A 14,807-nucleotide genomic window follows, 5' to 3' on the forward strand; every position below is an offset into this window, starting at 1 on the left:
AGGAGGGATAATGAATTGTTTCTACATAGCATACTATATAGTAAACATATGGGATGCACACGCCCGTGTCATGCAAGTTTGTTATAGATTTAGTTACCCAGTAAAGTGCAGTTGCCTCGGTCCACTCGTATTCTAAATTGCGCTAAAACGCTTATGCGCGTTCCTCGACTCCTGCCATTACTTTTGATTCGCTAGTTTTCAGAAATGTCGTCGGCTAGTGTGTGTTTTCTACTATTGAAACAATGGAGGCTTGGGCCTATTGGTATACTGCATCCTTGTAGACCTGTCCCCGAAAACACAGACAGTGGAAAGAAGGACGCAGCTCAAGAGGCGAAACTTCCTGTGCTTTTATCGGCAAAAAACAAGTTTGGTCTTGCGAAGTGTCAACGAACGCTAGCTGTTTACAGCGACAAAGGGCATGTGCGCGAGATAGGTGATGTGTAGGGAGTTATATGGTGATCGGCAGGATGTGTTTCACTGATGCCCCTAGCCTGAGCCAGAAATTACTAGTATTAAATCGGTAGCTTCTTTTTTTTTGACGTCGTCTTTAATATCATTCAGAGGGGGTCCCATGCTACAACCGCATGTAACGAAAACATGTTGCTCAAGGTCGCGGGACCAAATTTCGGCCGCGGAGGCCGAATTTTGATGGGAGCGGAATGCAAAAACGCCCGTGTAGCATGCACTGAGTGTACGTTAACGAACCAGAGGTGAGCGAAATTAATCAGAAGTGCCCCATTACGGCGTGTTTGATAATCATATCATGGTTTTGGCACAAAAAAGCCTAGAATTTTAAAGAAGAACCTGTTCAAGTGCAAGTTTATTTGGTGGCTGATTACTAGTATTATTATTGCAGTCGGGGGTCCCAAAGTTCAGAACTGTAGGAGGGACATCCTTCATCAATGTGTGTTAATAAATTAACAAGAATAGTAAGTGGTAAGAAACCTAAATTTAGCATGCAAAACGGACGTTATTAACAAACTAGAACAAACAGGCAACAGACACATACAAAAAAAGAGCACGGCAGTGATTTTAAGTACGTTAAAACGCGTGTCACGATTAATAAATAAAGAATGCAGCGCAGTAAGAAAAGGATCCCCTTCTTGTTTTGTCGGCTTTCCGCTGTTGACAGCACTGGCCCGTTTTCACAATGTAAAAAGGCTACGGTCCTGGGAGGCTGATGTACTTTCAAATAATGCCAATATCGCAAAATGACAGCAGAGTGTCAAATTACATTTCGGCCACGGTGCCTGTTGCCAACAATTCATTGTTATCACTTTTTTTTTTATCTGAACCACCGCACATGTCAGGCGAAACATTGTCACTCGTGTATATGAAAGCTGCGGTAGGCTATACGTTAAACCGTTATCATGTTGTGAGAATTGTTGTGAAAGTTCTTGCCCCATATGTTAGCAGCAGTAAAATGCACTGATTGCACACATTTCTTTTCAATGATAATGGTAAGCTTGCAGTCATGATCTGATAATGTCTGCCGTACGCACTCCAACCAATTTTTTATTCTTCTGTAAGTTTCCTTCTCATGATCAGGGTCCCTGTAAATGACCTAGGTAAACGTACTCATTCACAGACTCTAGAGGCTGACTGGCGATCCTGAAATCTTGTTCCCTTGCCAGGCTATTGAACATTATCTTTGTCTTCTGCATATTAATCAACCCCACCCTTACACTCTCTCTGTTAAGGTCCTCAATCATTTGTCGCAACTCGTCCCCAGTGTTGCTGAGCAGGACAATGTCACCTGCAAACCCAAAGTCATGGACACATTCGCCGTTGATCTTCACTCCTAAGCCTTCCCAGTTTAATAGCTTGAATACTTCTTCCAAGCACATAGCGATTAGCATAGGAAAGATTGTGTCTCCTTGTCTGGCTCCTTTCTTTATAAGTATCTGTCTACTTTTCTTGGGGACAATTAAGGTAGCTGTGGAATCTCTGTAGATATTTTCCTAGATATTTACATAAGCGTCCTGTACACCTTCGTTACGTAATGCCTCTATAACTGCTGGTATCTCGAGTGATTCAAATCTCTTTTCACAATCTCTGAAAGCCATATAGAGAGACTGATTGTACTCTGCGGATTTCTCGATTACCTGATTGATGACATGGATGTAATCCATTGTAGAGTATCCCTTCCTGAAGCCAGTCTGTTCCCTAGGTTGACTGAAGCCCAGTGTTGCCCTTATTTTATTGGAAATTAGCTTAGTGAATATTTTATATAATACTGGATGTAAGCTAAAGGGCTTATAATTTTTCATTTCTTTAACGTCTCCCTCTTTGTGAATTAGCATAATGTTGGCATTCTTCCAGTTCTCTGGGACCCTTGAAGACGATAGACAGTTCGTACAAAGGGCCGCCAGTTTTTTAAGCATTATGTCGCCTCCATTTTTGATTAAATCGACTGTTATTCCATCTTCTCCTCCCGCTTTTCTCGGTTTCATGCCTTACAAAGCCCTACTAACTTCATCGCTAGTTACAGAAGGAGCTTCTGTAACCTGTTCATTACGACTTCGAATAGAGGTATCGTGGCTGCTCTGGTTACTGTACAGGTCAGCATAGAATTCTTGCGCTGCTTTTACTACATTTTACATTACTACAGCAGGGCAATATCATCAGATTGCTGATAATATTGCCCTGCTTATCTTTCAGTGCATATATCTTGGCTTGTCTTAGGCCAAATGTTCTTCTCGCTGATTTAATGCTGCGTGCATTTCTGACGGCTTCCTCAGTCTTTCTCACGTTATAATTTGGGATATCCCTGATTTTCTCCTTGTTGAACAGTTTTTTGACAGTTCCGCGAATTCTATCTGATCTGTTGAGTTGCACACTTTCATTCTTTGTAGTTTCTGTATTAGGTCATTTGTTACTTGGGTGAGCTTACCTACTGGTTGCCTTGGTGCCTTGCCTCCCAAACCAATTGCTGCCTCTGAAGTCAGCCTCGTTACGGTTTCATTCATTACCTCTATGTCATCATCATCATCTCTCTCTTCTAAGGCTGCCTATTTGTTTGGAGGTACCAGCCTGAATTAGTCTGCTTTAACCTTTACTTCCTCTAGGTTGACCTCTTTCTTCCTTACCAATTTCACTCTTTCTCTTTTCAAATTGAGGTAAATCCTAGGCCTCACTAACCTATGATCACTGCACTTTGCCTAACACTTCAACATCCTGCACTATTCTGGGATCGGCAGAAAGTATGAAATCAATTTCATTTGTTGTTTCAACATTAGGGCTTTTCCAGGTGCACTTTCTGTTGTTTCGCTTCCTGAAGGAGTTGTTGATTATTCGCAGCTTATTCCTTTCTGCGAATTCTACCATCATCTCTCCTATAGTGTTCCTAGAACCGACGCCGTAGTTGCCAATGGCTTGTTATTTCTTATCAAATAAATATGCGCCGTAACAGGCACATCGAACAATTGAAGAAAAATTTATCGAACGCGCACTAACTTGCGGCCAACCAGAAATGGATCCACCCTTGTGCGTCATTTATAAGGCATGTGCAACGAGTCCTCATTGCGATTTCAGGTCAAGGCCCATAACGCGGAAGTCACGTGGCCATAGCTTCACTAACACTTCTCTGGTGCGGTTTCGGCTGCACTCAGATGACATCACGCGGAGTGAACAACTCTATATTACTACACACTTTCTTGGCTCGATGCTGGTTATTGCGGATTCTGATGACGTCGCGGCTGCTGAACCAGTCATCAGGCACAGCAAGGTGACCTTCAAGGCCACCTTCTTTGATCTGCATATAAAAAAGGGGCTTTCCTTTTAGATTTCCTACATTTTTCTTCACCGCAGTCGGTTGATATGTAAATTTCTCAATACTTCTGCCGCTGACGCCAAAAACGTGTTCGACCATGCGGAGCGCCCGTAGCGACCAAGGGCAAGCCGACGGTTGGCCACTGGACGGCTTTTCAAATTGCCCCACAACACAGAAACGATATAAATGCAAGCGGGTCTTCCCATCATGTCAACATTTCTTTTAATGTTCATTCGAGCCTTGATTTCCTCGCATCAGAAGGCTGTCGTAATCGGCGCTAGGTTGTATGTTCTCTTAATAGAAGCTTTCAACGCGAAGTTGTTTCACCGCTTCGTGTTCTTTATTTACCATTTAACACGATCGCGTAGTTTCGACACGGCTGACAGAAAATTTTAGCACCGTCAGTATTTCGCGTATAGTCAGACCTGCCCGCTTACATTTCGCGCTGACGCATTGCTCAGCAGCACTGCCGCGTTAAGCTTACCAAGAGGTTTCACGAGATCTTCGCATGCTTTGCCTACGACGGCCAAACCGAGCGCGAGCGCTTTCTCGGTGCCAGCAGGAAAGCCGCACGAGAAACTCGGAAATCTTCTTTATTTACATGTCACGTAGTCACCGTGCGTCAGCAAGCCGTGTCAGAATAGCACGATCCTCTCTCGGAACACAGCTATGAAGCGTGCTCTGTTAACGAATATCACATCATCAGAGGAACATAGCTTCTGCGAACATCTTCGTTGCCGCGTTGATGAAGAACAAAAGAAATGTTGAACGTCTTTCCCTCGTGAGAAATGAAAGATATATGTTTAAGCGCACGCTACACCGGAAACGTGCTCTTGTCGCGAGGAGACAGACGATCACAAGCTGCTCGCACAATTGACGGTTGCTGTATAGACACATCTGGCAGGTGACATCACAGATCAGCATTCAAGTAGCGTATAGCGGACCAGACAAAAGGCAGGTTGGAGTCGTCTATAGACGGCATCGAAATTCGCACGTAGGGCTCACGTGAACGCTACCGGGACCCCGTGGATCAAAAGAGACTCGCTTCAGGCCGTCGGATATACCTATCTTCCCGCTTTGCACAAACGAGCTACAGAGTTTCCAAAGTTGTGCCGTAACTACAGGAGTAGACAGGGCAGGAGAGAGAGAGTGTGTGTGTATGATTGCGAAGAGGAAGAGGCGCAGGAGATGCGAACCAGACGAGATAGCGTTCGACGGCGAGGAGGTACGGTGGAGAGGCAACCTTGCGGGAGGTCGCCCCCTTTCGCCCGAACTATCTGCTGACCCGGCCAGACGCGACCGGAACGTTGTTTACTCCTCGGCGGTGCCGGCGACAACGCTCGTACGGAAGACGAGTTGTGTCCGGGTAAAACGCGAAAGAACGATTGAGGAAGAAAGGAGGAAGGGGGGGGGGAGGGTTAAGGCGAAAACAAGAACACGATGGCTATAGCTAATGGCTACACGACCGGTTGTTGCGCAAGCGATAGTCTGATTGTAAACTCGGCGCGTGACAGAAGGCACAGAAGCAACGATGCGCCGCCGGTCACAGCAAGATCAACAGCGCCAGATCGACGCCATCCAGACCATCGGCACAACGCCCTCGTCCACGTATGGAGCGCGCCTCGCCCTCGCCCCATCGCGTGTTGCGTATTCATTATTTCACGCCCCTTGACCGGTCTGCGCGCCGCCGCTCGTACTCCTAATCGATTACGGAACAGCTCAAGAAAACGATTTTATTCATTCAGACCAGTGGCGCCGGTCATATGCAAAGCACCACGAGAGAAGGGGACGGCGCGGCACGTTATTTATCGACAAGGCGATGACCCAGACCCTGTACGTGTGTCGGGCTGGCCTTGGTAACTACAGCGTTCACGTCTCTTGCGCCAGCGGTGTTTGCACCCGAAGAGCCTTCCCGAAGCAACCTTTCACGGCTGTTTTATCGTTTGTCTGGTTAGGCCTGGTTTTTCCCTTTGTGCCGTCGCGTTGACACGTGTGTTCTGTAACTGCGTTGAAATGACCGTGGTTAGTGACACACGTGTTTCGGTTTGAATCTTATGTTTCGTCGAAAGGGAAATAACAAAGGGAACTAAATCGCGTCCTCAGAAAGAAAAGAAAAAAAAAATGTTGAAGGGGAGTGGGGAAGGAGGGATTGTGAATTTTCGCCTTTTGTTTCGGTTCTTCAAGTCGTGTCAAAGCTTGTCTTCACTATACGCCTAGGCGTCATAAAAAATATCCACTCACAAATGAAAAACACACGTTCGGCGAGATTACAGAGATCTGTAACTGAGCGCACCAGATGGTGAACACCCGAAGGTCGAGAAATTCACAAATCTGCCAACGATATACCGAATGCAGCAAGCGACCGTACCAAAGGCAGACTACTTCGTATAGGAGAAATCAACGATATTTTATCAGCTCGAGTTGTTTAAGATACGTTGAAATCGTTGCACCAGTGAATTTCTTTGTAAAAGTTAGACCCAGTTAGACAAGCAGTGAATAAGTTTCTTGTGCTGTGGCGCGCACTGCTCTACGCTACACAGCCGCCTAAGGAGGGCTCGCCGCAGCATTGTGGTTATAACATTATCAACAATTTTGTATAAGACGCTCATGTTTCCTGTGGGTCTACAATCCTTCCAGTCAGTGTAGGTAACCGGTTGATAAAGCCAGTGTGCTTCAGGTTTGAAACAGTGCGGTCTGCGCGGTGGAAGGCGCACGCTTTCCGTGAAAAGTTACCGCTACACGGGCGGTCTCGGAGAACAAGTATTGGAAGAATCAACATAGCGCAGTGGTCAAGCCCGGCTAGACTCGACGATCAACGTGTCGCCTGGAGAGACAAGCGCCGGCGGATCCTCTGAGAGATGGAAACAGTCGCCATAAGTGCGGACAATGACACTTGCGCATACGAAGCATCTAAAGCAATTTATAAGGCTTAATAATTATAAATCGCATGAATCGCGTGTGTACTGACCGATTAAGTAGTCCAAGCTAGTAAATGAGCCTATAGGAGCTTGCAGTTAGTCGTAATGCCGGTATGAGATATACCTTTCGAATGTATATATACCTTTCTATGAGAATGTATATACCTTTCGAATGAGAACTCCTGCATCGTCACCAAAATGCTCTGGTGACGGTTGTGAAATCACCTGAGCCTTCTTTCAAAAGCGCTGCAGAAGCAGCAGCGCACGCTATTTGTACTTCCGCGCAACAGTCCACAGAAGAGGTTCTCTCTCCCCTGATGAAAAGATCAATAGAACGTCGTCCCGCCGCAATAACCGTCGAAATCGTTCGCCGATGACTCATACGGAAAGCGATAGAAACTCCGATTCGCGGCTTCAGAATCCGAACAAAACACTTTAGCCTAGCTGCATTCCGATATCACCAGTAGTTGCCTGTCAACAGCAGATCAAGGTGACGCCACCTACTCCATTGTTGAACGATGCTATAGTACACACGAAGTTTTTAAGGAAATCTTGGACCCATTCAGGCGCTTGGACCCATTAAGGCGCACATTTAGCAAGGTTCACCTGTGCAGTAGGTTTACATATAGCCAACAAAAGTGAGGCAGTGCGTCTCGCATGCAAAACATGCCTTTTACAGGCAAGGCGCATAGACATAAAGAAATTCACGCGCACTCACGCGTGCTGTTGGTTTCTCACGTAACGAACCACGTGTTATGGACGCGAGCGCAATTTTTTGCAGCTGAAAGGACTTATGTCATGAGAAATTAAACAAGCTCTCTCGCATTCCTTAACATTCCTGTCTGCCCAGCAGCGCAGCGTAGTTAGAAAGTATGAACGAACGTGGATTGGAAAGATGCGTTAAACAGAAGCCACGATGTTTATTAACCCGACCCTGAAATGAAATGAATAAATAATGAAAAGCCAGAACTTCATTGCGCTGAGCATTCTACAAGTTTCGCTCGGCCTCGTGGCGATGCATATTGTCCTGCACGAGTCTTAGGACATCGCCTGCTTCCTCCGGATGAGTCATTCGAGTGGCCTCGAAGGTTCTGGGAAATCGACGTACCACGTGACTAGTCGCCACCTGCCGGCAGACAAACAAACGTCACGCGGACGTGTCTCGGCTACAGCGGGAAAAAAAAAAAACGTTTGTTGGATGGCACGTGGATCTTTCCCAACAAGGTGACTTGCGGCGGATGCTGAGCGTTAACGGAAGGGAAAGCACTGTTGTCACTGTTGGCAGGCTGGAGTTCAGTCATTACGCAAAAGTGCTGACAGCTATAAATTGAATTAGGTTCCTCAATTTAACGTACCGACTAAACTCACGGTCTACGAGAAACGCCGTAGCGGAGGGGCTCCGGAACATTTCTTCAACGGTTGCGGTGCGCCCAAAGCGTGGTGGACGAATTGTCGGGCACTTGGCCTTGCATGGGAATGTGGCCGTTGCGGCCGGTAATCGAGCCTGAGACCTCGTGCTCATCTACAGAGGATCGCGGAAGGACCCCCGGTGATGCATTAAGAACCGATGATTTTAGCCGACTGACAGTTGACCCACAGTGCGGCATTGGGCCCTGTAGTGTCTCCATGGGAAATCATTACCTATAAGGCCGTTCCCAAGCACTTAGTGGCCTAGTAGTCCGGAAAACCTGTGTGTGGAAGGTTGTTTTCTACTTCTGCAAACACACAAAAAGCCACAAATCAGCCGCAAATGCGTAGAATCGACACCGGTAGCACAGTATTAGACTATTATGCGAAATAAGGCTCTTATAGCTCTACGGACCGTATTGTTAGCGGAATCGGAAGCGAAGGCTGGCAACATAGAAGAGAGAGAGGTGGCGGCCGCGAAGGAAGGCAGTCGTCACGCTGTTGTGAACTCTTTTTTTCTTTTATTTATCTATTAAAGAGCGCCCTTCTTTAATAATTTGTGCATCTGCGAAGAAATTCCTAACATCTCAGAAGTGGGATTCACCGAAACCTTCGTGGTGAAGCGACACTGGAAGCCGATGTCGTGGGATTGCGTCGACGGTGATGCTCGCTGACTTTTCAACGGACACTGCGTTGGTGCCGTCTTCGTGAGGTACTGACCATAAAAGGGACCTTTGTGTTGCCTTCAAAACGTGCGTGCTGACCCTCTGTGTGACGTCTACGAGACGCAACAGTACCGTCTTCGTGAGGTACCGACATCGAAAACGTAAGTCTTTGTGCCGCCTCAGAAACGAGTGTGCGGACGCTCTGTGTGACGTCGTAAGCCTAGACGCTCAGCTGGAGGCGAGAAACTGTGTGTACGCCTAGGGAGACGCCTAGACAACCCTGGAGATGGCAGACGGCGGCGGAACTCACGGAAACCAAATGATGCAAGCTCCACTGCAGCGAAACCAGCGGTTACTGGAGCTCCTCGAGAGGAAACCTGAAGCGTTCCATGTTATGCCGGACTTGAATAAAGCTATCCCCAATTTAGACGGCGAGGGCTCATCCCACGAAGGGGGGGGGGGCGGTGGCTGAAGAGTACCGATCCCATGGCGGTCCTGCACGTCTGGCTGGACAGCTTCAGACTAGAAAACGCCAGGCTTCACATGAAGGGACCTGCTCGATTTTGGCTTCAGGCCCGTTTCGATGACCTCACTACGTTGGAGGACTTCAAGATTGCCTTCAAGAAGACATTTGTGGGCCAGACAAGCACGGCCGAAAAGTGGAAGCAAATGCAGGAAAGAGTCCAGATGAGGGGAGAGTCCGTCACGGCAGACTTTCTCGAAAATACCTCCTCATGCAAGGGATTGGGCCTCGGTATGCAAGATACCAAGAGACAAGTTTTGGTGGGGCTGCGGTTTAGAGACGCATGCATCTCCATGACGGCGAATGAACACAGGGACGAGGATGAATTGCTGGCAGACTTGCGAAGACTGGAGCCAATAAGCGAAGCTAGAATGCAGAAGTCACCAGGGGCCAAGCCACAAGGTGGTGATTCAGGTGCCACGACACCTCGTGCCAAGCCTCCGACCTCAAGATTTTGGACTGCCGCGCGTCCACCCGTGCAAGTGATCACATATGTATGTGTCACAGACCAAGAAAGTGGTGGAGGACCACCGAAGAAAACGCCAGAGCCGTCCAAGCGTGATCAAGCGGAGCGAAAATGCTACAGTTGCCGAAGGTATGGACACATAGCGAGAGACTGTCCGAAAACAAACCCTGTTGGTAACTTCGCGGTGAATGAGAGTACAACAAGCGACAGTGATCCATCAAAGTTCCTCAAAACTGCGACAATCAACGGAACTCACCAGCTCTCGGTGATGATTGACCCGGGAAGTTCAGACTGTATATTGCGTCATCGAGCGGCTGAAGGGTGCAGCCTACAAGTTGTGCGCAGGGCTCCAGACTTGCATGGGTTTGGGAACACCGGCACATCAACAGTTCGGTCTATCGGGACTTCGGAGGTGGACATAGAAATCGATGACGTGGTATGCCGCAAGGTGAAGGTGATTGTCGTCAACAACAGTGCCTTGCCTGTGGACATGCTGGTTGGTAGAACCTGGACGGAACAAGACGACATTGCATACCTACGCATGGGAGATGAACTCAGGATTGGCCACCGAGATGATCTTCCATTTTGTAACATCGACCTTGCCCAGCTGAAGCTTTCCAAGGAACCACTTCGTGTCAAGGAAACCATTGTGCTGCCCAAAAGAACTGTGTGTTCGGTGGCAGTGGAGACCGGTAAGAGTGAAGGAAATCTGACCTTACCTAGTGGGTAAGGGAATGCTACTTCACACCTAACACGGAAGGGTTGAGATACCCATGTTGAATGACAAGGATGAAGACCAACAGCTGGTCAACGGAAGTTTGGCTCACGCTGAACTGCTTTCAGGGAGCGAAGAGTTAACCCCCGTGAGACCTGTGTCTCAGCCGAAGCCCATTGATCGTAGCATGCTGAATGTCGAAAATGACGTCAATGAACAAGTGGATGCACTGATGAAGATGCTGAATGAATACAGGGACTGCTTTGCACTGAATTTGTCAGCGTTGGGGCGTTATAACCAACTGGCAATGACTATCACGGAGTATTCCGGAAGCACTCCAGTCAGCTGCAAACCGTACACGATTAATGCAGACGAAAGAGAAGCAATCCAAAAAATTGTCAAAGAGTGGAAAGTGACTGGCATTGTAACCGAAACATCCTCGCCATACGCTAGTCCAGTGCTACTCGTGAAAAAGAAAAAAGAATGGGGAAAATCGTCTAGTCATAGACTATCGACGGCTAAATAGCTAGATGGTGATTGAACACTTTCCCTTGCCAAACATTGATGACGAGCTGCAACGACTGTCCGAAGCACGAATGTACTGTGTGTTAGACTTTGCAAACGGATACCTTCAGCTTCCACTGAGGGAGGAATCGAAGGCCAAAACTACATTCATCACGCCTGATGAGACTGGGCAGTTTGAACGTATGGTGTTCGGGTTGAGAAACGGTCCTGCTGTATTTCAACGTCTAATGAACAAGGTCCTCAGATCTCTGCGCAACACTCTAGTATTGTGTTACATGGACGACTTGCTGATTCCAGCCTAGGACTGGGAAGACTTGCTGGTTCGGCTCAAACAAGTACTGGATGCTCTCCGAGCTGCTGGTCTAACGTTGAAGCTATCCAAGGGCGTGTTTGGAATTGACGAACTCGACTACTTAGGTTTCAAGATTGTGAAAGGCTACCTGCAGCCACGTGAAGTGAAGCAACAAGCTATATTGGACGCTAGCACGCCAACTGATGTTCACAGTGTCAAGAGATTTCTGGGCCTGACAGGATTTTTCAGACGGTTCATTTCCCATTATGCTCTGAAGGCAGAACCACTAACTTCTCTGACCAAGAAAGACAGAAAGTTTATCTTAAAAGCACTTCTTGTTGGCTGGTTGTTAGCTGTTCATCATAAAATATGAAGACGCCAAATAAACAGACCCACACAAGAGTGAAGAGACACACAAGGCGCCCTGTCCCGTTCTCTTCCCTTGTGTGTGTCTGTTTATTTGGCGTCTTCATATTTTATAATGAACAAAGTTTATATGGGTAGTGGAGCAAAAGAAAGCTTTCGACCAGCTCCGAAGAGAACTGACAGAGCCTCCGGTTCTGAAGTTGTATGACCATTCGGCTCCAACAGAACTCCACATGGACGCAAGTAAACATGGACTTGCGGGAATGATCCTTCAACAAGATGAGTCAGGACGCTGGCACTTGGTGCTTTGTGTCAGTAAACGTAAAACTGAGGCTGAGAAGAATTAACACGCGGAAAAACTGTAGCTGATGGCAATAGTCTGCAGTATGGAAATACTTCGTCCGGTTCTCCTAGACATTCCTTTCACGCTGGTAACAGATTGCCAAGCAATAGTTTATCTGAATGCGCGCAAGACACTTAAACCACAGATAGCAAGGTGGTTCAACTTACTTCAAGAGTACGACTTCGAGGTGAAGCACCGAGCAGGTCAGAAAACGGCACATGTGGACTATTTGAGTCGTGAAGACGTAGGAGCGCCGCAGGAAACGCTCGATGAGGTTGTCGAGACAAGGATCGAAGGTGCCTTGCCTTGAGTTTAGAGGACCAAGCTGTGGTCACCCAGCGATCTGATGCGAACTTGGCTAACCTCGCACGAATTCTCGAGAAGCCAATCAAGGAAAGGACCAAGGAAGAAAGTGTCAAGGTCAAAAACCTACGACTGAAGGATGGAAGGCTGCTTTACGTGGAAGAAGACGGATGACTTCTTTTGGTGATGCCTAAGAGCATGCGTAAAACACTGTGTGTCAAGTTTCACGACTTACAGGGACATTTTAGCAGAGACCAAACAGTGACGAAAATCAAGCAACATTATTGAATTCCTCGGATGGAGCGCTACGTGGACCAGCACATCCACAGGTGTTTCGAGTGTCTGCTCACAAAGATTCCAGGAGGGAAGAAACCTGAACCTATGCACCCGATACCACCTGAGAAGAGACCATTTCAAGTTGTACACGTGGACCATGTTGGTCCGTTTCTGAGAAGTTCAAAGAAAAACCAGTGGATCTTGGTGTTGGTGGAGAATCTGACCAAGTTTGTACGTCTCTACCCCGTGCGAGACACGTCAGCGAAAAATATATTACGGTGCATGCAGATTTTTATAACCGAGTTCGGACTTCTGGAGTGCCTCAAGGAAATCTCAGACCGTGGTTCCTGTTTCATGTCCCATGGCTTCGAAGCCTTCTGTAAAAAAAATGGTGTGGCTCACAAGCTGAACTCTGCTCCCCATCCAAGGGCAAACGTTCAGGTGGAGCGTATGAAGCGAACTCTGGTACCGTGTATTATGGCTACAATCAAGAACCCACCTCACAAGGACTGAGATCAGTACACCACGGAGTTAGAGAGCTACCTAAACATTGCATACAATTCCTCAACAGGCACTAGCCCTTTCAGGCTTCTGCATGGATATCAACCAAGGATGCAGGATGGTGTCCTCAGATGTCTAAACACAGAGAATAACGAGTGGGTATGTCTGGAGCAACTTCAAGAGATGGCTGAAAAGGGAATAGTGAGCCAGCAAGAAAAGTCGAAGCAGTACTTTGACAAGCATCACTTCACAGCGGACAAGCTGAGCGTTGGATACATAGTGGTCATGCGCTGCGTTCCAGAGCACACCCGCGCCCCAATAAAAACCCAGAAGTTCAGAGGTCCACTGACTGCGATTGAAATATTCCCAGCGGACACCTACAGAGTAACCGAGATGAACGGAAAGAAAAAGGTCTACTCGACTACCGCCCACATCAGCCAACTGAAGAGATGGGGTGGAAGATGCCAAGAACTGCCCGACCAATAAAGCACCGACGAGTAAGACAGCGTGCCGAGACGTAGCACGCGTGTGTCCAAAATACCTTTGTATCTTCGGGACTATACACCCTTAGGCAATGTTACACGCTTTGTAGTGCCCCTTCTGCCACACAACTATAATCTTCGTCTGCCTCGATGCGTTTCCTTTCTTGAAAACGCCGGAATGTTATCATGCTGATAACGCGCATGCCGTTCGTTACTGGAAAGTACCGGGCTCGCAGCGTTAAAGAAAGGAAACGCATCAAGGCACATGACGATTATCGTTGTGTGGCAGAAGGGGCACTCCAAAGGGTGTAACTTTGCCTAAGAGTGTACCGTGTAAACTGAGGACAGTTGGCTGTCAGAATGGCCGAGTGTTAGCGGCATCGGAAGAGAAGGCTGGCAACATAGGAGAGAGAGATGGCGGCCGCGAATGAAGGCAGTCGTCACGCTGTTGTGAACTCTTATTCTATGTATTTATTAAAGAGCGCCCCTCTTTAATAATCTGTGAGTCTGCAAAGAAATTACTAACAGTATTAATTACAATAAGCAATCAGTTCTCAACTACAAAAAACCGCGGTGACACGACCCAAAAGACACACGAAGAGAGTTCGCACGGTGACTGTGAACGCTCGCGGTTGGTAACAAAGCTGGTGTGATGAGTAGCGCCAGCAGGGGCGAGCGTGCGTGGCATAGTCTATTGCAAGGCGAACTTTCCGCGCGGCAGCTGCCTTCAGCATTGCATCTGTATCGCACCTCTAAAGCTCAGCAGACTGCGTGGCCTACAACACTAGATGCGTGGGAAGCCAGCGTGCATCAATACGCTAGCCTTCTCGCCTCGCCAACACATAAGGGGGTACCCAAATGTAACCGAAATCGTACTCCTGCGCATCGCAGTTTTGTGTGTGTGTGTGTGTGTGTGTGTGTGTGTGTGTGTGTGTGTGTGCGTGCGTGCGTGCGTGCGTGCGTGCGGGCGGGCGTGCTTGTGTTTTGTGTTTGTGTGTGTGTGCGTGTGTGTGCAGTGGGCTCGTGACAAGAAGAAATGGCAGATACTCAAGAACAACGTGCGGCTGGGAAGCTTTGCTTTTTACTCGGCAAGAACGCAGCAGAAACTGCTGTGATGATGCAACCAGCTTATAAAGAACCCGCTCTCAGTAAAAAAACAAGTTTACGATTGGTTTGCTCGGTTTAAAACGGGGGGTAATAACGGTTGAAGATCATCCCCGTTACGGTCGTCCTTCAAGTGCGTGAATCGAGGA

General features: G+C 47.7%; 1 protein-coding gene, 1 long non-coding RNA gene and 1 pseudogene across 5 annotated transcripts in view; 2 read left to right on the top strand and 1 right to left on the bottom strand.

Moving 5' to 3' along the window:
- Positions 1-14,807, bottom strand: part of LOC142584966 (prestin-like) — a 247,453-nt gene that overhangs the window by 131,879 nt on the left and 100,767 nt on the right. The gene's annotated exons all lie outside the window — the stretch shown is intronic.
- LOC142584968 (uncharacterized) overlaps positions 1-14,807 on the top strand; it is an 80,623-nt gene that overhangs the window by 61,923 nt on the left and 3,893 nt on the right. The gene's annotated exons all lie outside the window — the stretch shown is intronic.
- LOC142584505 (uncharacterized) lies at positions 8,849-14,669 on the top strand (annotated as a pseudogene).

This window comes from Dermacentor variabilis, chromosome 6 (assembly GCF_050947875.1).
Source record: "Dermacentor variabilis isolate Ectoservices chromosome 6, ASM5094787v1, whole genome shotgun sequence".
In the NCBI taxonomy this organism is placed as follows: domain Eukaryota; kingdom Metazoa; phylum Arthropoda; class Arachnida; order Ixodida; family Ixodidae; genus Dermacentor; species Dermacentor variabilis.